The sequence below is a fragment of the Dysidea avara genome, chromosome 9 (assembly GCF_963678975.1).
Source record: "Dysidea avara chromosome 9, odDysAvar1.4, whole genome shotgun sequence".
Classification (NCBI taxonomy): Eukaryota; Metazoa; Porifera; class Demospongiae; order Dictyoceratida; family Dysideidae; genus Dysidea; species Dysidea avara.
In genome coordinates this window covers 14,212,857-14,237,511 of record NC_089280.1, presented here as the reverse complement: position 1 = coordinate 14,237,511, position 24,655 = coordinate 14,212,857, and the positions used below count along the sequence as shown (strand labels likewise).

At 38.5% G+C, this 24,655-nt stretch overlaps 1 long non-coding RNA gene across 1 annotated transcript; it reads right to left on the bottom strand.

Moving 5' to 3' along the window:
• Positions 1-5,917: 5,917 nt before the first annotated feature.
• On the bottom strand, positions 5,918-9,346 carry LOC136267322 (uncharacterized). Its single transcript, XR_010706638.1, has 3 exons — positions 9,263-9,346; positions 8,614-8,709; positions 5,918-6,166 (listed from the first exon to the last, which is right to left on the bottom strand). It is a non-coding gene; the product is annotated as an uncharacterized lncRNA (long non-coding RNA).
• Between the last annotated feature and the right edge of the window lie 15,309 nt (positions 9,347-24,655).

The window sequence follows — 24,655 nt, the reverse complement described above, 5'->3', positions numbered from 1 at the left end:
CAGTTTGCTCTATTATAAAGGTATATTTTCTTCTGAACATTCTTGTGGCCAACCTGAAGATTGGCCAGTTCTACAATAACTGTCTCATGGTCACTGAAGCCTGATACTGTTATACACTGATGGATATAGTCAGGGTGGGTGGTAAAGCACAAATCTAAAATGTTATTATCTCTGGTTGGCAAATTAACAGTTTGTCCCAACATAAAATCATGAGCTAGTGTTATCAAGGATTCTCGGAAAGTCGATGTTACATAAGAGTCCATAAGTAAACCAGATGACCAATCCACCCCAGGGCAATTAAAGTCACCTCCCAATATGATAATTGTGGTTGGAAATTTTTGTCTTACTTGTGTTAAGCTTTCAGAGAGCTCATCCCATACAGATGATGGAGAATTTGGAGGAGCACAGAAAGCTCCCAGGATGATGTCATGAGAATGTTGGAGATGTAAAAGGACCCAGATAACTTCACAAGTTGAGTCTATCTCTAGAATTGATGATGGTATGGATTTTTCAACTAGGATAAATACTCCTCCTCCATGAATATTCCTATCCTTCCTGAATACAGAATAGTTTCTGGGGAAAACTTCTGAATCAAAAATTGTATCGTTTAAGTGCGATTCAGTTCCTATTAACAAGTGAATATCTTGATTATCTAGAAACAATTCCAATTCAGCTTGTTTGTTTCTAACACTACAAAAATTAGCAATGGCAAGCCATGGTAGTTTAAAACTAATTTTAGGGGAATCAGAGTTATCAAAAGTACAGGGGCCAGGAGAAGAATCAAATTGGCTGCTATAGCTTAAATCAGATGTATGAGACATGGAACAGTTAATCAGGCTATTTTGAAAGTTGTCAGGAATGTTGATTTGTAGTAGGTACAGAGTTGTGAGTAGCTGTGTTACCTCTAGCAGGTTTGGTGATTATAGCTCCATTACGGATTATTAGGTCAACGTCACCTTGTGAGCGTCTTTGTTTAAGTTCAGAAAGCAGTTTCTTATGTTTTTCTCTCTCAAACCTGGTTCTGTCCGGGGCTATGAACACGTTCTTGTAGGAATCATTATGGCGTAGAAGGTAAGAGCGAGAAAACAACATAAGTTTGTCTTCTTCGTGTTCTAAGCACAATAACAGAGGCCTGTGTTTGTTAGGCAGCTTTTTCCCCAATTGTACTGATTTTGTGATAGCATACAAACCATTGAAAACAGAAGAACACATAACAGTAAATGAATCACTATCACTTTTGTTTGGAGCAGGTTCAGGTAGGTTATAAACAATCATGTTCTTTTTTCTTCTGTCACGGTCAGCAAGCTCATCAATTATACTTAAAGCAGAGCCGGCTGGTGGCACAGCTACAGAACTAGATTGGGTTGGGTTTAAAGATACTGAGGTACTTTTAATTTCCATCTGAAGGTTACTGCTAGAGGTGGACAGGTCATTAATTTTTGTTGATAAGTCTTTAACTGATGTTTGTAGCTTTTTGCAAGTGTCCTACAAGGCTGCTAAATTAGCTGCCTCAAAGCATTTAGTAAGATGGTGACCGATTCCTTTGTGAAACTTATCTTCCATAGACTGAAATCTCTTTTCGAACTCAGAATCAAGTTTGGAATAGGTGTTGTAAAGTGAGAGGGCTTTTGAGACATCTGGCAAGCAACGATAGCAAAACAATGCAACATTTTCATAATTACATAGCTCAAAGTCCCTTTCTTGAATGGAGCCACAGGATCTATGCTCCCATTCAGAGCACCAATCACAGGAAATACAATCTTCAACCACCGTTTCATTACATTTGACACATATATCTACTTTAGCTGACTTATCTGATGATTTCTCTGGCATACTATTGGGTGATCTTGGTCTCTTGAACAGCATTTCCAGTTAGTGCCCACCTATATTATGAAAAAAGCTACAAACGACTGTAACAATGGTAATTACGCTCGCCTTTAGTGGTACCGTTAAAAGTGCCACGGTACAACAGCGTTTAAGAGTAGAATTACGAGTACCGCGGCCAGTGAAGGACGACGATTTATGTTGCAACTCTCCTAGATGGCATATAGTTAACCTATCCACCCACTGATTTTTAGCTTCTTCCCATAAGTGGTTTACCCTGTAGGCGTGACAACATATTGGTGTTATTTTTTGTGAATAATCGCTAATAACTCTTTGCCTGTTTATCGTATTCCAGCCAACGTTGGTACCGAGATGTGCCTTTATACCTCCCTTCTGTGTGCCAACTTTCAAGGCAATCCGATGTGGCGTTTGCGTTTTATAGCAGTTTTTGTAAGTGTGCGAAAAGAGGAAGAAAAATACGTAAGATGAAGAGGAAAAAATGAAGTAACTAAGCCAATTTTTGAAGTCGAATATCTCGGGAACGCAAGAAGCGATTTCGCTCAAATTTGGTATGTGGAGTACTGAAGTTGGCGGGCGTATCCACAGCAAAAATCATCTTGTTTCATCAAGGCAGCACAGAGCTACAAAGGTGCGAAATTGCGTTTTCGTTCTTCCTGTCAATATACTCACGGGTGTTGCGCGCCGGCTTCTTGGGCCGCACGACACACTACCGTGTGTCTTGATTACATAAACATTCCTGAGCCAGTGCATCTACTATATAAAGCTGAAAAGTTATCTGTTTCAGTGTTTGTGATCCAAATAGCTCCTGAACTGTAGCACTGATCCGGGCGCACTAATCGGCCCTGCATGAGGATTACATATTTTTTTTTTTTTTGAAGATATAAAGAAAATAAGATTAGAACATACAAATAAACAGTTAAACAATTAAATCAAAAACTGAGTCTCTGATTGCACCAAGGCCACAGGAGCACTTTTGATGTAACGACCTTGTCACAGTGAAGATCGTGCTCCTCTAATGCATTGGATTGCTGAACGCAGTAAACAAAATGACAATCTACATCTAATCCATCCTAGTACTGTGGCATAAGGGTCATTCCATTTGTCAGACAATAAACTCGCCAATCGCTTGTAAAAAACACTGGCTTCATGGCCCATTCCCCCGGAAGCAGAGAACACTAGAGGGGTAAAAGAACTGTGTTCCACTTCACGGATTCGCAACTCATAAGCTTTCTTCTTTGTTATTTCGTGTTTCCTGTAACGTGACTGAAGGGTGGTTCCACTGTTGGATGGTGCAAGTGGGTTAAAAACTCTGACGTCCGTATAACATTTTTCATAACGACCACCCCAAAATCCATTCATGGCAATGTCCAAGCGTGCGCCATCCTGAGTGTTGGCTGTCTTCTGTTGAAATCTTTCATCACTTAGAGGCTGCAGATGAGGCTCAACCTCCACATCATGGCACACTTCAGATAATAATTCAGCTGTGATATCCCTCACTTCGTTGTGGTGTATTGAAGGGAATCCACCCTTTGGAGAAGATAGGGCATGATCAACAGAAAAGTTGGTACCACACGCACAGTGGGAAGGTGTACGAGAGGGCATCCAGCCATACCTCAAAGCAAGGGCATCTTGAAAGGCAGTCTTGTGTAGGGAGAAACCATGTTCCTGCACAGGTAGGGCAGTAAGCCAGCTAGAAGCACCCTTTTCCTGTGCTAAAGTAACAGCCCTCTGAAGAGTGGGAGTAAGCTTAGAGAACAGTTCCTTAGAAAGAGTGGACAAATTGATAGTCTTGGATTGTTTAATTTCAAGCTTAAGGGAGTACAGACTACAACGAGTATCGGCAGTATAGCCAAAATTCTGTGATAAAATGAGTGATCGTAAGGGTGCTGTGACATACATTGAAGCAGAAAACTCAATAGATGATAAAGAATCAGGTGCAACAATGCCTAGACCACCAAATCTAGTTGGAAGGGCAAAGAGTGAACGTTGAAGAGCACCAGGAGGGTCAAGGGCAGTCAAGGCTGGAATAAACTTTGTCAATAAGGCTTTCTCGAGTGACTGGAAACTAGAAGATGTATCAGGGACTGTACATGTTACATACAGCCAACGGCTAAATAGTCCATGAGTAAAACATGAGGATTACAATTGCATTGTACATTTTCTCATTGTTTCAATGATGATATGAATCCCGTATGAATCATTATAAAATACAAAAATACACAGCGGTATACATAGAGCTACACATACTTAATTATTATATAATATGTTTCATTTCAATAAAAGTGTGTACCTATAGATGTAAATTTGAAATTCATAACCATGATTGCTTTAAGCTAATTGGAGTACTAGGAATTGATTTACTTGCCATCAATGTGTCATAGCTTTGGCGTCATAGAGTGTATTGTTTGTATAAGTAATTGACATTGTGGTTTCTTATATCCACACTGGTGATGACGATGTAGTACTGTTAATAGATGAGTTGTATCAATGCATTTGTGCAGGCCAAACAGTATAGCCAGCTGCTTGAAACTGTGATGCAAGCTCTTTAAGTTGCAACTTCTTCAAATGTATTCTGTATTGATTAAGTATGTATATTTTTCAACAGAATTACAAGTTTCTCAGTAAGGAAACTTGACTACAGCTACCCAACATTAGCTATACGTATGTATACATATACTCAGCTAGTATACAGTGCTTAGTTGCTAGCTCTACAATCTCTGTGGAGAGTCTTCATAATTCCCTATACTGTGGTCCTTGGTGTAACTGTAGAGTCAATTAATTATATAGTCTGTTTGACTGTTCTCTCAATATCTTTCACTACTGGAGCTAAATCAATGAAAAACTTATGATTGAAAGACTCTGTGAAAAGTGAAGTTTTCATTAGTAGCTTTCATCGGTGATCATGAAAATGTAGTGAAATCACATTTTCACAGGATATTCATCATTAAAACTGATGAAGATTTAATGAAAATGCTTTGAAAATAACCAATGACAACCCAATGAAAAAGCAACTAAATGTGTTCATTGACATTTTATAGGTTTTTCATTGATTATTTTTGTAGCATTTTTATTCAGTTTTCATGATCAATATCCTGTGAAAATGTGATTCACTATATGTTTTCATGACCACCAACAAAAGCTATGCTTTCTTGGGGGTCTTTCATAGGATTTTCATTGGTGTAGTGTTTGGCCCAAACAGTTCTATTATCCACCGTAAATCTTAATTTAGAAAAAAAATTACATAATAACACAAATGCTTCACTACGGAGTCACATATAATGTAGCTATGCAGGGATTCTAAAGTATACACAACGATTATATAAATATACAGATGTTAACCATACTGTAAATGTCAATACTATACTACAAGATTATATTATGCACATGATTGAAAAAAGGCTTCAGTACACACAGGTGTACACAAGTCTCAGTGTAGGCATGTACAAAACTTTTAGATCAGTGGAATGCAAGGCATCTTAAAATTCTGTTCATAATAATTATATTAATACTCATTTTCATCAAAACATGTTTTAACATTATGTAATAGTATTCAAGACAATGAGTTGCTTTTATTGCAATAGTTTGAGTTATTTCACTTTCACTATGAGTTGTTTTAGCACGTAGTCTGCATAACAAATGTACGTGTTTATAGCAAGCCAGTTTACTGTTACAGAAAGGTTATTAAACAAACTTAATAAAATTTTAAACACCTCATGGATTGGGTCTAAATAATGGATTGAAGGAGCGATCATTATTCTTCACTAGACTATAATTTATTATGTAGGTGATGAAAGATACAAGGTCTATGTAATTCAAGTGAATGTTATCTCACAGGGTGCTACATAGCTACAACTATACGTATACCTTATGCAACTGGACAACATATTTTTCACACAAATGCACACGTATGAGAGAAATTCAAATGATCAGTGAGTTAAATATGATTAGTGTTAATAACTTGTAATGAGTGGAGCTAATATTTGAAGATAATTCACTGACTCTGATGCATAGCAATAAACGTTGCTATAAATACTATTGATCATTTGCTGACACATGTTTAATAGACCATGTTATTATTGCTTTAAAACATATTCACACATAGCTAATGGTATGATGCATACAGGTAATGAGTACAGTGATTGACAAACTAACAGCTTTATAAAATTATTATTATACAGTACTGGAGACTTTGGCTGTTGGAATATGCTGTTAATAATTGCTAACTAACCCATGAGCGTATATTATAAACACAGTTTGTTTTAAAACAGGAAGATACAGTCATTGTCCTATGACTTTTTTTTACATAGGCAGTAGAAAAGTGCTGTAATAAACAATGCATAATTAAAATGAGCACAAAAAGTATTTACAAGAACAAATACATGCATACATAACACCCAATGCTATGGGTGATTATGTATTTATATCTACTATATATATACCGATTTCAGTGGGATCATAGCATGCCAAATATACCGATTGTTAAGGTTGCACGTTTCATGCGTGGTGTTCATTTGTTGTATGTGCATAGCCCATGAACTGAAATATTATTTGGTTTTAAAATCTAAACAGATGTTTTCATAATTTAAATGAAACAAATGATCTATGATTTGTCAGTTCCATGTTTATCAGCTTTACAATCATAGTTTGTGTCTATTGGTCAACTGAATTTGTGTTTTCCAAGAATTCCATGATGCAATAACAGAACAGAAATAAAGGAATAACCTACAACATTGTTTAGATGATTGTACACTTGTGTAGGTTTGCTAACGGAAACTGATTTAATAATCTTGGATTGTTCATTACTAGCACATGTGTAATTGTGTAGGTATACGTAATAAAATTATTTTAAAAACCACTAACTGCTGAATTATTCCAAAAAATATGTCTCATTCAAGTTATAATTTCATTGGGATGGCAAAAGTTCAGACTATATCAACCACAGTATTACTATTGAAGATCTATACACAATATATACTGTAACAAAAGTAACACTATGTTTAAAAGTTGCTAAGCCAAAGGTAGACACACCCTGTAGCATAATGATATACAATTGTTGTTGTTACTGTCAGCAATATAGTAGCTAACTATTACTGATGACTCTTATTGTCTCACATTTGTCATGAGTTAAAGTTTAAATGTACAAAATTGCTATCTTCAGCAAGCATACAGGTTGAAAATGCCTACATACAGAATATTATTGAAACTCTGCTGAATGGGGGAACTATAGGTGGTGACTTGGTCACATAGAACTTGCGAGGATCTTTGCATTCAACCAGTACTTAAAGGAATGACCTGTAAGGTTGTATATTTATTATGGTTTAAATACAGTTGACAGAAATTTAGAATATTGACCCTGCATGTTGAATACAAAGACTTGATCCACAGACAATTGCAGCTTGCCATCCATGAAAAATCCAGGCATGCTGCAGTTTAGCTACCTAGTGATAGCAAATAATCACTGGTCAGCAATGTGGCATTGATTGTTTCCATTCAGACCTTTGCAGCCTTCTTCAAGTTAGAATTTATCATGCAGAGGGGTTTTCTCTTGAAGCCTATAATTTCTAAATCCACCACTGTGCTGTCAAACATAGCCCACAAATTTCTGATCAGTTTGTGATACAAATGTGGATGTACATGATATGCAGGGCTGCTGTAGCTATGAATAGGAACAAAAGTAGTTATATATAGTTTGATTGAATCCAGTTTGTGTGTGTGACTTGACAAACCCATCAAAAATGCATAATATTTGAATAAGTGAATGTTTAATCTCTCATTTTCTATAGGCTAATTTCCTTTGTCAGTGATACTCATCATATTACATACTTTATATCTGTTTGTGGTTTCATTTCCTGTTCTCATTTTACTAACTTATTATTACCACGGCTATTCAATTAGTCTTGGGCATATATTCCAATGGCATATTAAACGAAATGAGTAGGACATTGCTGCTGAACTGCATACCATCACAGAGATTTAATCATTCCAGTAGTGTAGCAGTTGTTATGAAATTGTAACATGGGTGGTGTAAGTTGAGTGACTAGTCTGATACACCACAAGGCTGAAGTGCTTTATTAGTCAGGTGTCCCAGTCCTAATTCACTGGGTAGGCTTGACTGTACTACCATGGTTGAAGGCTTTGTTTTTATTGCTTACGTGTGCAAGTATATAAGGAGAGTAAGTATTTTCATGACTGTGTTATTTAGTGCCTCCATGCATGTGATGACTAGCTGGGCAGTGTTTGTTCGGAGTTACAAACACTAGTGAGAGCTAACTAGCTACATTTGGTGTTATTCCAGTTTGTGGTTTCACACCTTTCTTGGGCATATGACCTAAGAGAAGGCACTTGCATTGCACTATAGTGAGTGACAAGCTTTAATATGACTTGTGTATATAGGAACTAGCTCTATAGTTAATGGTTTAACTCTGCTTGCCCATTGAACATTCAATCTTTGGTTGAAATTTAAGGCATGTGACATCCACATTTATATTTAGTTCCTCCTAGTAGTTCGATTGCATAAAAGTTTGATTTGTTGGTGGGAGAGTTTAAGATGTATACGGAGATTCTGTGGCTAAAAAACAAACAAAAAATGGTTTAGCTCTGATGTGTGGCCCTCTGCTGATAGATAGCTACGTACATCATGCATGTTCCAAATTATTTAGGGTGTGTCTCAATACCAGCATTGTAGCTATTACCAGTAATAATTTGTTAGAAGCATTTTGATATGCAGTGGTTAATTGCTGACTTTATAATTACTATATGGAGAGGTACCTTTGTTGGCTTGGTGATAGGTTGCCCAAGCATCCATACCAGAGAAGAGATTTTTGAGCAACTCCTGGTTAACATGTTGATTGCTGTGGCCAACCCCTGGGAGTATATTGAACACTCTATTACACATATGTGTTCATATATATACACAGTTACTTGCCTAGCTATCCACCCTTCCACCGCACCAAGCTCATCATTGCCTACTTTCCCTAATGCTAAGTACATAACATTTTCCACAAAGCCAATAGTATACATAACAATACACAACAATCAACAAGAACACAATGACACCATCAAGCAAATGAGATCAAGACACACGATAGTGTGTCGTGCGGCCCAAGAAGCCAGCGCGCCACACCGTGGGTGTATTGACAGGAAGAAAGATAAACGTCATTTTCACACCTTTGTATCTCGGTGATAATTTCCTGCAGAGTTGCCCGCCACCTAGGGGTGTCCACATTTCAAATTTGAAGGAAATCGCTCAAGCCATTTCCGAGAAACGAGCAGCCAAAGTTTCGTTGTTTTTTTTCTTCTTGTTCTTCTTCGTCTTTTCACAAGCTTGCAAAAATTGGGTGGGGTCTATTCTACGGAACGGAATGATGGACTAAACTACGAAACGGAATGCTTTCTCAAATTGAAGCTAACAGCTTACCATTGCTGTACAAGTTATCGGTGGCACTTCCAGCAGGTAATCAAACGCACCCCAAGAAAGATAAAACGAATTTAAGGATCGATTGTGGGTTCTTGTTGGTTGTCATTAGTAACGAAGTACAAGTTGTGGGAATAGCTGTTTAAATGTGTTCATCTTCGGATGTATCAAGTAGGGAACTTAATGCATGACTTGTTTTTACAAGTATGTGAATTGTTTTTGCTTACTTTGACTTTACAATGTACAGTCTGGGGCCCAGCCTTTCTAATCGGCATAAATCAGTATGTAGCTACACTAGAACAAAGGAAACAAGTATGGTGACAAGCTGAACCAACTCAGTCTAAGCAGAATCTACAGGAATTTTGTGCAGTGTGTGAGGAGCAAACATTCAGATACCTCAAGGAGGTTATGTTGCATGAACATCAATGATTCATTAACAGAGTAGTGGACTAAATGCCAGATATCTCAGCCTGAGTAGGGAGTTGAATCCAGGATGGAGTCTATTTTACAGAATGGAATGCTTTCTACATCAAAACTTGCAGCTTGGCTAGCCGCTATCATTGCTGAAATTGCATTTTATCAGTGGAGCCTCCAGGAAAATGGAATAGGATGACAATAAAATGTTAATAGTTGTCTCATGCAGTGATTGTTCTACTACCTGATATATCAAGCAGGTCTCTTCAATTCATTTATTACATGACCAAGGCAAGTTTTGTTATTGTAATATAGTAGCCGATTGGATGTCAGTTGTTTCTGCTGATCTTGACAAGATAGTTTAGAAGACCTTCAGTTTCAGAGCATAATATCCACAGAGAAATTAACTAGAAAGTTACTGGTGACAGGAAAAGGCTAGGTGATCATGACTTTATTCAGTCTAATAAACAGAATATATGGTTGATTGAGTGAGGTATCACTTTCAGAATGTTCAGACGACCAGCGATGAGATGCATGGATTCATCAAATTTTTGTTGCAGTTGGAGACATTAAATATCCAAAAGCAAACTGACTGTATAATATTAATTCACTTTCTTTATATTTTCTCAATTTGAGCCTGTATACAAGTAAGTTTTTCTTAGTCAATAGAAATCCTAGAATAAGATGGGAGAGATTTATCTTTGTTTACCTATACTGTACAACTTCAAAGGAAAATGAAGAACATACAGACAAATCAATAAAATTAGTACCACTACAATAAGGTGAATTACAGATTTAAATACTATATGAATTAGAGCCTTTAGATAATTATTGTTCCAAAGCAAAATTGTAGACGGAACAAAGATTGGTGAGTTCTTGGTTAATTAACGACAGTGGTTGGAGATTAAAAGGGTGGTAACTTCTTGTTCTTGAATATGTTGCAAAGTGGAGGTACAAATCAAAATGGGATATCAATTTCATTATGAAAAATTTGTATACATAAATAATCTAGCATTACTGTATTCATTTGTCCTCCACTTAAATATGCTACAACAGTGTCGGTACATTGGCAGTCTACCTCAACTCTAGAGTAGATCCAACACAGAGCAGCCCGCACTGTAACAAATACATGTGATCCCACTGTAATTTTATGGACCAGCTGGACTGGGAATCACTTGAAATTAGACAAACAAATTTAGCCTATTTTGTTTGAAGTGAAGCATGTGAAATGCTACACTTAAGAAATCCTAGGATTCTTAGATGGTATGTAATTAATGTGTGTTCCATTTCAGGTCTGACTAGGATACATTGAAATTACACACACATCTTGGTCCAAATCATGTTTGCCTGGTGACTATGGACATGGTTTCACATGCATAGAAGGCTTATAATTGAGATTTGGTTGACCTTGGAGTTTTGGCATTTAGCCTGATTCAAGGCTAACAGTCAGACACATCCTTGAATTTGTGCAACAAAAAAGATCAGCTCACTATTGAACACAGCATTAGTCCACTGCACCGGCTGTTAATAACTCCACAGTGGCGGATCCAGGATGGGGCATTTGGGGCAAATGCCCCCCCCCCCCCTTCAAGATCGAGATACTCTAATAGAGCAGTCAATTACTCTAATAAAGCAGTCACAATGTTCATGAGGCAGTGTAGCTTACCTATGAAGCTACAAATAGGATTTTATTTTACATAACAGACGTGATATAGTTGGTAAGGATAACTAGCTATTATTGTTGTGACCTTTTTTTTTTTTTTTTTTGGTCTTCAACTGGTTTTTAGCAAGTTTTTTTGGTCTTCAACTGTTTTTCAGAAAGGTGCCCCCCCCTCTTTCGAAACTCTGGATCCGCCCCTGCTTCATGCATACGCTTCAGTGATGTTTGCAGAATATAGCCTCCTTGTGGTCTGCCAAAATATTTGCTCCTCACACACTGCACAAAATCCTTCAAGTTTTAATTCAGCTGACTCTTTCCTGTTACCAGTGTCTTCCTGCTTGCTTTATTTGTACACTGACTTATGACTTGAAAAGCTTGCCCAGACTGTTCGTTTTTAAAGTGAAGATAAGCAAAACAGCCCACATAAAGTGCCCTTCTTGATATATCCGTAGATTAACCATGGATGAACATCACTGATACAGCTCATCCCACAATTAATACTTCGTTACTAATGACAACCAACAAGAAACCACAATCGATCATTTAATTGTTTTTATCCTATGTTTAATGACCCACTGGAGGTGCCACTGATAACCTGTAAGGGCAGTTTCAGCAATGGTAAGTTGCAAGCTTCAATTTGAGAAAGCGTTCCGTTCCGTGGTTTAGTCCATCATTCCGTTCCGTAGAATAGATCCCACCCAAAAATTGCTATAAAACGCAAGCGCGTACTCCAATTGCCTTGAAATTTGCCACACAGAACGGGAGTCCAAAGGCGAATCCTATTATCAACTTTGGTGTAAATCCGATGAACGGATCAGGATTTATGACTAATTATTCGCGTAAAACAAGGTCGATTTGTTGTCACGCCTACAGGGTAAACCGCTTCATGGAATGAGCTAAAAATCGGTTTGTGGATAGATCAACTATTGTAGGAGTGTCATTTGGTAGTTTGAAAAGAATCGAAGTAAAGATCACGGAGATATTACACGAAACCGAAGATGTGTAACAATTGCGCAATCGAGATTCGTGAATAAAAATACCAAGAATTTGCAGGCTACCATTATTCCACGGAACGGAATGGCATATTCCGTGGGCATTATTCTCCGGAACGGAACGCCTAAAGTACCTAGATATATCCTCTAAATCACTTTCAAACACTATACTATGTTACTTTTGTGACAAACAAAACGAGCCGGCTGTTTCTTGTAGCTGATAACTAGTCTTCAGGCTATAATTATGCTAATGTGGGATTTTATCACGTGACATGCATCTGTCATCTGAGGTGACAACACGACGAGGAACACAAGATGAAGAAGATGAGTTGGTGACGAATGCAAATAAGTCCTTTTGTGGTGAATTCAATCTCATTACTGTAGTTACAGAAGGTGCTTAGGCCACTCCAAATAAATTCTCTGTTTCCCGTCCACCGCCCGCATCTAGATACTGTCAGCTATAAATATTCCATTATTCCGTATTCTTCCATTATTTTCCGGTTATTCTTACATACTGACAGGCTCAGTAAAAGCCATCTCGAAACAGGGTCAGCTCACGTGTCAGCAGTGCTATCAAGTCGGCATAAACTTCACGTTTGTGTTATTTTTGCAGCTTAAAAGGGAAGGAACAAGCTTAAGCATGCCTTTATGCAGCTTTTTATGGTTGTGCCAGGAAAATAGTGGTTTGAAAAGCTGCCAATCTTATAATGAAATAATGGAAATGGACCGCCCGCCCGCATGCAAATATGCTTGAATCCAGGACGGGAAACAGAGAATTTATTTGGAGTGGCCTTATCAGTAGCAGGAAGAACCAGAATGGAAGGATTCCGACGGCAGAACCAGAGTGGAAAATGACCTGGATGGCAGAACCAGTGTGGTATATCAGAGCTAAGAAGGATTGAGAATTACGTTTTAGGTACTTTAGCAGATCGCCGTGATTTTTGATGAGTGTGCTGAGAGATTCAGAGTTTTACAAACAAAGGCCATTCAACTTTTGGCTTGCTGGATTTATGAAAGAGAAATTTAGCACTGTTGTATGTTACAATAAGTGTGGCCCTAACACACAATTTGAAAACTTATGTGAGTGGACAAGGATCTTTTGGGTGTCGGTAAAAGAGGTGAGTGTATGTTTGTTTGACATATGTTGTCTCTCAGTGGAACAGCCTGACTGCTCCAAACCTAAGTCGCCAATTATCGGCACCGTTTCATCACGCAGTTGTAATTCCTTAATTCAATGGCATACGAACTTCCAGTTTGAACCAGTTAATAGAGCAGTCCTTCATCTCTTAGCGCATCAAATTTTAATTATCTCACGTGAGTGGACATCTTGTTATAAGTAAAATTGCAATGCCTATTGTGCCAATTATTGTCATGGGATACCTATTATCGACAACTGTACTTTCGTGATTGACCAATTATTGGCACAGTGTGCGATTTTGTATGTAACTCCATAATGCCTCGTTGGTTCTTTGTGAGGCCAGCCATTCAAGAGGTATTCAGGTTAGGCATAAAAGCATACTGGTTTCCAATATAGAATTATTTTTATGCAATTCCATGCTTAACCAGCATAGCTTGTATAGCACTTTAACAACAATAATTACCCAATGAAAATGATTCTAAAAAATGTTTTAGAGGATATAACAGCCCATTGTAGAACTTGGTAGCCTCCATATATCTTGTAGCCTCTATAGTTTACAAGTGCCGATAATTGGTACCTGCTGATAATTGGTGATTTATGCTACAATTTTATAATCTTTTTTTAACTGCAACAACTTTAGAATGGATTTACCATCAATTGAGCAAAATGAACACTAGTGGTGATAATTTGTACCTATTTTAGTGGCTGAAAGTTAAGTTAAAATTTTATCAAATCTCTTTCTTTGATATCTGCATGGGATTGCTAAATGCAATAGAAGCCCGTGGTGGGATTACTGAAGTGTTGGTAGCCTGTAGTTGTTTACTAGATAGAAAAAAATGGCAAGGCCAACAACAAAATATCAAGGCCAACAACAAAATGTCATTGCTTACTTTCTGGACAAAAATAGCATTGATAGTAGCTTTGTGATGCACTGCAGTACTAGTGTCGCATTGTGGTGGTGATACACAAACATCTAATGGTAAATCTATGCTAGCACCCATTTTGTCACTTTCTCTCTCAATACTGTTCTTTGTTTGCTTGATTCACACCAATGAAATTATATAGAACATGCTGACCAGGTTTCTACTCTATTTAGAACCCATTTTATAATATTGGCTCTGCTACTAACAATTAACCATACATTTTTGATTATTGAAATTTTTTAGCGGGAAAAAAAGGATTAACATTTCCTTACTTGTTTTGTAATTAATTGTAGTGTCGGGATTATTAGATCATTAGAATCAATAATAGTAGCACTACAACACACAACTACAATCTAGCAACTACAATAACAACTAAGGTTATAACAACTGAAGCACACACAGAGGCTCTACAACTACATATGTACATGCACGCATACATTACATCATAGTGCGTACACTTGTCCAGATACTACAGTTCCTCCCTTTTAGTTCGAAGGACTCCATGGTCTTCTGATCTTTCGAATTCTTGAAGAGTGTCTCAACACAGGAGGATTATCACTGTTCTGTGTCGGGGAGGTATGATTAGGAATGTCAGATGATATGGAACTGTTATTTGTAGGTAAAGAAACAAGTCGTGTACGAAGTTGATTTGCATGACGGCAGTGAACTGCTGTTTGGCCATCAATCAAAACTTTATACATTACTTTCCCCCTCCTATCTTTGACAGTGCCTGGGAGCCACCGTTTGCCAGGTCTAAAATTACGAACCCACACTGGATCACCAATCAGGAAGTGTCTAGGATGAGTATGGGCATCATATGACTGCTTCTGAAGTTCTAGAGATTTCTGAACCTTCAACTGGCATGGGTGTAACAAATCCAACCTTGTACGCATCTGTCTGTTATTTAACATTTCAGAAGGAGTTTGATCTGTGGGGTGGCTCTGTAGTAAGCTAAGAAGTTGGTCACACAATCCAGCAGTTCCGAAGAGGTTTGCGGATTTGCCTTATCTACACTCTGTTCATATTAAAAGTCTGTACCAGTTTTTCAGCCTCGCCATTCGAGCGGGGGTGATATGGAGCTGTCATTGTGTGGTGAATTCCACCAGACAAACAAAACTGCTTAAATTTGTCTGCCGTGAACTGGGGACCATTATCTGACACAATCTGGTGAGGAATTCCATGTGTGGCAAAGATCTGCTGTAAGTGTTTGGTAACAGTTTCTGTCGTAGTGGATTCCATCACATGTACTTCTGGCCACTTACTGTAAGCGTCAATCAGTAACATCCACATCTTGTTTCTATATGGCCCCGCAAAATCAATGTGTAGACGTTGCCATGGTTTGGCTGGAAAATCCCATTGATGTAATGGTACTTTTGTGGGATCTTTAGCTGTCTCAGCACAATTCACACAAGACTTGACATGGGACTCAATATCAGTGTCCAAGGATGGCCACCAAACATGTAGTCGAGCAAGTGACTTCATTCTAGACATCCCTGGATGGCCCTCATGTAACAATTCTAGGATTGACCTCTGATATCGTGAAGGAATTACCACTCGAAGGCCCCAAAGTAGACAACCATTGTGAGTTGTGAGCTGTAAACGTTTGTTGAAAAATGGAATTAGCTTCTTGTCCAAAGAGTGTGAAGTGGTTGGCCATCCTCTAGCACAAAAACTGTAGACTTGTGATAGCACTGGGTCCCTCGCTGTGGCTGCCTTAACGTCAGTCTCACGAATTGGAAGTGCCTGAAACTGTTGTTCTTCCAGAGCACAAACAATTTCTGCTTCGTCAGCTTGTGGAGGTTGTACCTCTTGTAATGGCAGGTGAGACAACCCATCAGTATTGCCATGCTGGGAAGATGGTTGGTACCTAACTTCGTAGTCATAGGCTGAGAGGATAATGGCCCATCTCTGTAAACGGCTGGCTGTCATCTCTGGGATACCTTTCTGAGGATGAAAAATAGTGACAAGTGGTTTATGATCGGTAATCAATTGGAACTTACGACCGAGCAAGTACTGTCTGAACTTCTGGACTCCAAATACTATTCCCAAGGCTTCCTTTTGGATTTGTGCATAGTTTTGTTCAGCCGATGTCAGTTTACGTGACACATAAGCCACAGGTTTCTCTTTACCATCAGGGTAAGTATGAAAAATCACTGCTCCTATGCCCACTGGGCTGGCATCACATGCAAGACTGAGAGGTAGTGATGGGTCGTAATGTGCCAGTGCATCAGCTGATGTCAACAATTTCTTAATTGATTCCATTGCCTTGGTATGCTCACTGGACCACTGCCACTTTTTGTGTTTCTGTAATAGATCATTAAGACAAGCACAATTGGTTGATAACCCTGGTATGAATCGATCATAGTAGTTCACCATGCCTAGAAAGGATCGGAGTTCTCCTTGGTTCTGTGGACATGGCATGGCAGTAATTGCTTTGATCTTATCTGGGTGTGGTTGAATGCCTGCTTTGTCTAAGACATGGCCCAAGTAAGTTACACTCTCTTGAAAGAAATGACACTTCTCTAGTTTCAGGCGGAGACCAGCAGTGTTCAGCTTCTCCATTACTAGCCTAAGGTGGCTCAGATGATCCTGTTCAGAGCATCCTGTCACTACTATGTCATCCAAATAGCAAGCCACACCTGGTATGTCACCCACAAGTTGCTCAATTAGTTTCTGGAACAGGGCAGGTGCACAACTGAGACCAAAGGGAAGGTGTTTGTATCTGTATAAGCCTTGGTGAGTATTGATAACTGTCAGTTCTGATGATGCCTCCTCCAATGGTACTTTCAGATAAGCTTCAGCCAGGTCTAATTTAGAAAACTTGTGCCCACCATTCAGTTTTTGAAAGAGTTCCTCTGGAAGTGGGAATGGGTAGACATCATTCTTCAGGGCTGGATTTAGGGTGACTTTGAAGTCACCACATAATCTAACTTTGCCACCTGGCTTCCTGACAACCACAAGGGGGGTAGCCCAGTCTGAGTGAGAGACTTTCTCTAACACTTGTTGTTTTTCTAGTCTGTCCAACTCTGCTCCTACAACTGGTTTTAGAGCAAAAGGTAGTTTTCTCACTTTGCACTATTTAGGCTGAGTGCCTTCACGGAGAGTTAAAGTAGCATTAAATGTGGTGCAACATCCAAGTTGTGGTTTGAACAGGGCTTCATCCATTGTGATAATTTCCTGTAAAGTGGTACTGGGTGTGGTAACTGCTGTGACAAATTGCTCAGGGTGAATAGTGATGTTAAGTTTAACTTGTCCATCCCTGCCAATTAGATTAATGCCACATTGAGTGACATAGATTTTCAGCAGTGAGGATATGGTAGGGTCATCTTTGCGTTGAACTGTTGTCTGAAAATATCCAATAGGGTGGATAGGTTGACCCTCAAAAGCTCCGAGCATTTTTGATGTAGCCTCCAGTTTGGGTTGATGAAGGTCTACCCAGGTTTTTGTGTTAATGAACGTGAGTGGAGAAGCAGTGTCTATTACTAGACGAAGACGTTTATCCAGTTCTGGTAAGTAAACAGTTTGAAACACTGGGGGAATATGTTTGTCATCACTATCGGCTGTTTTGTTAACGGTAATGACTGCTAAGTCCAGTGACTGTTCCGGTATTATTTCTTGTACTGCTGCTGTGGAGCGGCACACTTTGGCAATATGGCCAATCTTACCACAGTGTCTACATGTAACATTGCGAAAACGGCAGGTGCTTCTTAAGTGTGCTCCTCCACAACTGGCACATGGCTTGGAGGTTGGCGGCTGAAAGCTTGGACCCTTAGTATTAGCAGTTCGCTGGCTCTTAGTACGAAGAGAGTTCTGGGGTTTAACGGACTGTGGTTGCTTCCCGGTTGCTGCCACTGTGCCGGCGTCCGTCTCCTTCTTGTCGTTGCCGGCACGTTTGAGCGATTCATGCTCGGCCGCTTCGAAGGTGTGAGCTAGCTCTAACAACTCTTCTAGTGGTTTCTTGTGATGTTGAGCCAACAATTGCTGGAGTAAGCATTCATTTCGCAGGCCCATCACGAACTTATCGTGGATGTTGTCGGCCAATTGGACTTCTGTCCAATCACAAGTGGCTGCCAGACGCCGTAGTTCAGCAATGTAATTTACCAGCGACTGCCCTTCTTGTTGCTTGTAGTTGTAGAACCGATGGCGTTCAGCCAAGACTAACTTTTTGGTGCCGTATTGTCCGTCGAGCTTGCCTTCAACTGAGCAAATGTGAGTTATTCTGGCTTCTTAGGGGCACACAAACTGCAGAGTAGTTTGAAAGTAGAGGAGTCAATATATGTGCAGAGGGCTGCACATTGCTTGGCCTCAGAACCTTCACCCGTAGCGTAGGGACTAAGTGTGAGCCACTGTTCGAAGCGTCTGCTCCACGAATTCCAATCATCCGTACGTGAATCAAAAGTATTAATCGGTGGAGCTGTAGCCATTCTCGTCGCCAGTGTAGTGTCGGGATTATTAGATCATTAGAATCAATAATAATAGCACTACAACACACAACTACAATCTAGCAACTACAATAACAACTAAGGTTATAACAACTGAAGCACACACAGAGGCTCTACAACTACATATGTACATGCACGCATACATTACAGCATAATGTATTACATCATAGTGCTTGCACGTGTCCAGATACTACATTAATATCATTATGTTAACAGTTAATATGTGTGCTCCAACATGCAGATCATCTAGTGTGCAGTGAGGAAGGCTCATCACACGGTGGATCACTCCTTTTGGACAACTCTCCATCGAGTCAACCTGTCAATAAAGCTTCCAAAAAATTGTGCAAATATATACGACTTGGTGAAAAGAAGCAGCATCCTCCTGCAAAATAAAAGACTGCTGATCCATACAGAGAATTGCCCAAAGATGAAGGCACCCATTCCTGGATTGATGAATTACGCTTGATGGATGTGGACAAGGCTGTGGTATTGGGAGGTGATTGGATTAATGTTGCAATTATCAATGTTAGCCAATATAATATTGAACAAGTAGTTCAAAAAATAATTTCAAGATGTTGGGTATGGGTTGACGATGAGTTGTTAGATTGTTGAAAGTGCTTTCACTCAAGTTATACATGACAGCAACAGAAATCACTGGGTGACAATTAATAACCTTGCTAGTAGTCAATCTGTGTTGGTTTTTGATAGTATGTTTTCTTATGGCAGCTAACACAAGTGGCCTGTTTACTGCACACCAGCAAATCAGAATTTAACCTGAACTTTGTAGATGTTCATAAACAGACTGGATCTAATGATTGTGGTTTGTTCAGCATTGCATATGCAGTTGCTACTGTGTTTAGGTGAAAACCCTGGCGCACTAGTATTTGACCAACCTAAGATGTGTAGTCATCTCTCATCTTTTATTGAACAGCAATGTTTTTCTATGTTATCAATCAGAGGAAAAAGAAGAAAAATCTGAATGTTAAATATACCGAAGGTTTGCTGGATGCTTGGCATGCCACATCAACCTCCAATGACATGTTGTTCGGAGTGTTCAGAATGGTACCATGGGGATGTATGCATTTCTCCAGTTTCTATTGAAGCGCCTTAGGCAAAGAATGTACGCGGGAGTTGTCAAAGGTTGAAACTAGTTAGTGTTTAGTAGCTGTTGCAGTGTAGTCTATCGCTGTACCATTTATTTGCTGTACTGCTTTTAATTTAATTGTGTTAATTTACTGTATATGCTGTTACTTTGTCACTTATTTTACTCGATAATGTTGGTGTCATAAACATAAATATTTTATTCAATTTTTGCTGCTAACTGTATTCTTGCTTCCTATAAGATTTTTTTACTGTGCTATATATAGCAAGGTTAAATCAGACATGCTATATAGCTACGTACATAGTTGAGACTTAGGGACTGGTCCAAGTTGAGAGACACTGAATTTTAAGTTTATTAGTAGCTAATAAATCAGACATAGCTACTATAGCTTTGCAGACATGATAGCTATAAAGCTGAATGTAGTGTATAGAACTTCCCTTAGATTTAGCCGTTCTAGGACGCCCATGGCCACCAAATAATATACTAGTTGATGCGCTGGGGGTAACGTGTATCTGCTCTGTTCCGGAGAATAATGTCACGGAATATGCCGTGCCGTTCCGTGGAATAATGGTAACCGAATTTGCACGTCTACCAGGCAAACCGCTTAGAGCAGTGAGCTGAAAATCGGTATGTAGCTGGAATACTCATCCTAGAAAGTACTTGCAGTAGTACAGAAGAATCAGAATATAAACCACTGAGTTATGATTCGAAAGCCAACTCCGTGTAGCAAATGCGAGATCGAGATACTCTATAAGTATAATAGAACAGTCACCCTAATAGAGCATGCAGCTTACTCCGTTATAAAGTTCTATTACATTGCAAGTTATTCTGTAGGGAGTTCAGCTGCAAACAGTTACTCTTATAGACAGTTCAACTAGAAGCAAGTCACCCTGTGGAGAGTTAAGCTACAAATATATCACTGTAGAGATTCAGAACATTTACAAGTCACACTGAAGAGAGTTCAGCTATAAACAAGTCATGCACCCTGTAGAAAGTTCAGCTACAATTAAGTCACTCTGTAGAGAATTCAGCTACACACAAGTCACTGTGGAGAGAGTTCAGCTACAAACAAATTACCCTGTAGAGAGATCAGCTACAAACAAAACACCTTGTAGAGAGTTCAGCTACAAACAAATTACCCTGTAGATAGATCGGCTACAAACAAATCAACCTGCAGAGAGATCAGCTACACACAAATCAACTTGTACAGAAATCAGCTACAAATAAATCACTCTGTAGAGAGATCAGCTAGAAACTAGACACAATGTAAGGAGTTCAGCTACAAGCAAATCACCCTGTAGAGCGATCAGCTAGAAACAAATCACCCTGAAGAGAGGTCAGTTACAAAAAATCACCCTGTAGAGAGATCAGCTAGAAACAAATCACCCTGTAGAGAGTTCAGCTATAAACAAATCAACCTGCAGAGAGATCAGCTACAAATAAATCACCTTGTAGAGAGATTAGCTACAAATAAATCACCCTGTAGAGAGATCAGCTAGAAACTAGACACAATGTAAGGAGTTCAGCTACAAACAAATCAACCTGCAGAGAGATCAGCTACAAAAAGCACCTTGTACAAAGTTCAGTTACAAACAAATTACCCTGTAGAGAGATCAGCTAGAAAAATTCACCTTGTAGAGAGTTCAGCTACAAAGAAACCACCATGTAGAGAGTTCAGCTGCAAACAAATCACCTTGTAGAAAATTCAGTTACAGACAAATCGCCCTGTAGAAAGATCAGCTAGAAGAAGTTACCTTGTAGATAGTTCAGCTACAAACAATTCACCCTGTACAGAGATCAGTTAGAAGTAGTTTCATTGTAGAGAGTTCAGCTACAAAAAATCACCCTGTAGAAAGATCAGCTAGAAGAAGTCACCTTGTAGAGATTTCAGCTACAAAGAAACCACCATGTAGAGAGTTCAGCTGCAACAAATCACCCTGTAGAAAATTCAGCTACAAACAAATCGCCCTATAGAAAGATCAGCTAGAAGAAGTTGCCTTGTAGAGAATTCAGCTACAAAGAAACCATTCTGTAAAGAGCTCAGCTGTAAACAAATCACCTGTACCGAATTCAGCTACAAACAAATCACCCTGTATAGAGAGATCAGCTAGAAGAAATTACCTTGTAGATAGTTCAGCTACAAACAAATCACCCTGTAGAGAGATCAGTTAGAAGAAGAGTTACCTTGTAGATAGTTCAGCTACAAACAATTCACCCTGTAGAGAGATCAGCTAGAAGAAGTCACCTTGTAGAGTGTTAAGTTTTTATATTCTTGTGTACTTTTTGAGGAGTTAAAAAAAAAAAAAAAGTACACAAGAATATAAAAACTTAACACTCTACAAGTGTGTTAAGAGTGTTAAGTTATATACAAAGAAACCACAAGCAGAGAGTTCTGTAATAAATATATGTATTATATATATATATATATATATATATATATATATATATTAATACAACATCAATATCGTGTCCTGTACAAAAACTCCAATAGCAGCTTGTGGTATATTTTTGATATACTACAGCAAACTAGCCAATAGAATCAGTATATCACTTGTACATTTGATATACGCATCTGATTGGCTAAAATTTTTTGATAGTGTTTATTTGTTTTACCAGTTAGGCATGTCCGACTTGACAACTGCTGGTACCATAGTAACCAATACCTGTTACCTAGCAACAACATCGTTGCCTAGCAACTGTTGCCAGGTAACCACTACTGATTGTAGAAATGATTTTGACACCATAGCAACGGTTGCTAAGCAACTGCCAAAAGGCCTATAACTAGGTCAGCTTTAAATTTTGTTGCCTAGCAACAGTTGCTATGGATTGTTGGACCAATTTTCAAGTAGATTGTATTCTGCAACACATGTGCATACTTCTTCAGCATGCTAATCACAAGAAATTACATACCAGTACTAATAATGGTGTAAAAATTTGAGAAATTGCTGTTACTGCTTCCAAGTGGGAGACGAGATGTTGTATTAACATATTATACTACAGATATCATGGTATTCGAAATATATACCAAAAGATATACATATTTAGGAAAGGGTGCCATAGTGCGAGGCTTCGCCTCGCACTATAACATCTTTTCTAAGTTTGTATATCTTTTGGTATATATTTCGAATACCATGATATCTGTAGTATAACATATACATATATATATATATATATATATATATATAATTTGTACATTTACTGATAAAATCAGAAATATTGCTTCATCTTTTCTTCTTCCTGTGATAAAGAAAAAAAGATAGGTTAAAAAGCCCCAAAGCCAACCTATAGCCGGCTTTGGGTTATACAAAAACAAAAAGAAGTGAAATCTAATCCAAAACAGCCAAGCTGTAAAAAAAGAGTGTGACCCTCAAAAAGGCTATGGTGAAAAAAGATGTGAAATCCAAGGTGGCGGCCAAGAAATGGCTGTGATGGTAGGTTAATGGTAAAAATTTTAATAACAACAATTCAGGTGAATTTGGTGCCGCTTGGTCTTGGCACAAAATTCACCTGAATTGTTGTTATTAAAATTTTTACCATTAACCTACCATCACAGCCATTTCTTGGCCGCCACCTTGGATTTCACATCTTTTTTCACCATAGCCTTTTTGAGGGCTGCACTCTTTTTTTACAGCTTGGTTGTTTTGGATTAGATTATATATACATGAGATTATGCGTGACATGACAATATGTACCACTTTCACACCTCAGATCAAGGGAAAGCCAGTGCATATATATCACATATCGCACTGACTCAAAAATGTTAACGAGTTATACGCATTGCTACCAGTGCATACATCTTGTTAAGGCAGTGCATATATCTCGTTACACACTGCCTTAATGAGATATACGCCACCAGTGCGTATATCTCGTTAACTTGAGACATTGCACACCTAATAGGAGTGCACGCTATATCCAGAAATCATCAGATTTCTTTGCTGTTATACTGTTATCCTCTTCTCTTATATAGGGAATCAATCCAGCTGTGATTGTGGGATTAAATTTTCCAAACAACCTGTGATTGTGGGATTCAATTTTAATACACCAACAGTCTGAGTAGTTTGTTTTTTTACTTTTGTAAATGTAGCAATTAAAGTAACATAATTAAAACTAGTCTCTTAAAATTTCTATATTAGCAAAAATAAAATCAAACTACTGTTTGATGTATTAAAATTAAGGAAGTGACTAGAGAGCTGGTACCGGCGCTCAAAATAAATCAAAGTTCCTTAAAGAGCCGAAAGCCAGTGCCTGCGTGCAAAGGGTATGGCTGCATACTAGCTATCTACTATATACCTTATTAGAAGGTAGCTATGTCGATTGACTCGGAATGAGCAATGCACTACTAGTCTACTCTGAGAACAGTTGCTACTAGCGAGAAGCCGGTTTTATCACCAGTTAATCAACATGGTTCCTGTTTATAGACTATAGGCAGCTAGGTGATTTAACATTTTAGCCTGCATGCATGAAACCGGAAAGATCCAACTGGTTAGCAAATCTGTATGCAAGACAAATAATTGCTGCATTTCTTAAGCCTTCAAAAAAAAAATTTCGAAAAAATTTCATCTTCCGGATTTTGCAAATTGCCTAATCCCTGAATAGGGAAAGCAGATATAGTGTATATATATATATATGTATATAATTAAGTGTATTACTTGGAAATTAAGAATATTGACTCAAAGAATGTTTCATGCATGTGACTCTCACAACTTTTATAGATGCATGTTTTCA